We start from the raw sequence: 764 nt of genomic DNA, 5'->3' as shown, positions 1-764 counted from the left end.
TGCCGGGCCCTCCCCGATACTCTACTGTAATTTTATTTATTGAGAATTGTATTTAAATCACGGCGCATGTCGCGTATGACCAAAAAGTTTTTCCGCAAGCATGGAGAACGCGCCCCCACCCCTCGTGGGGAGCCCCGCACGCGCCCAATCGCACGCCGCTCACCAGCGGAACAAACTTCGAGGGCAAGCACGCACGCCCCGGCCACCGCGCCCGCGCCAAGCATTGCTGGGCGGGCGCCCCGCGAGCCCAAGCAGCACCGCCCCTGTCGCGCATGGACTTGGAGCCGAAAGTAGCCTCGCGCTGTACCGAGAAACCCCAACTCTCGGGAGCGTGGCAGTGTGGATGGAAAAAGGGGGCGAAGAATGGCACGTTCATTGTTGTATATTCTTCTGCCCCCCGAGCTCGTCTACACAGCTTCAGAGCTCGGCAACCTTATCAATGTTAATTCTTTACAGTACAACTAGCATTGATAAGGTCCCCCCGTCCTGTTGGTTACCTGCGTTTTTCTAAAAAGCAGATCCAGTTTAGAAAGCCCGAATCCCGATCACGCGACGGCACACATGGCATTGCGCACAACAGCGCCCGCCGGTAGCCACGAGCCGCTCCCGCGCCGTCTGCAGCGCGCCCGGCGCGGGGGGGTGTCGGCGGGGCGGGGGGGGGAGCCCGGGGGAGCTGCGGTCCGATGCGCGCGGCGGGGGGCCTCATGGGCGCGGCATACAGTGCGGGTGGAGTAAAGCGCGCATGAGGCCTCTCACTCACGGTC

The sequence above is a fragment of the Chondrus crispus genome, genomic scaffold (genome assembly GCF_000350225.1).
Source record: "Chondrus crispus Stackhouse genomic scaffold, scaffold_219, whole genome shotgun sequence".
Taxonomy (NCBI): domain Eukaryota; phylum Rhodophyta; class Florideophyceae; order Gigartinales; family Gigartinaceae; genus Chondrus; species Chondrus crispus.
The sequence above is the reverse complement of the archived record's forward strand: the minus strand, read 5'-3'. Positions refer to the sequence as shown.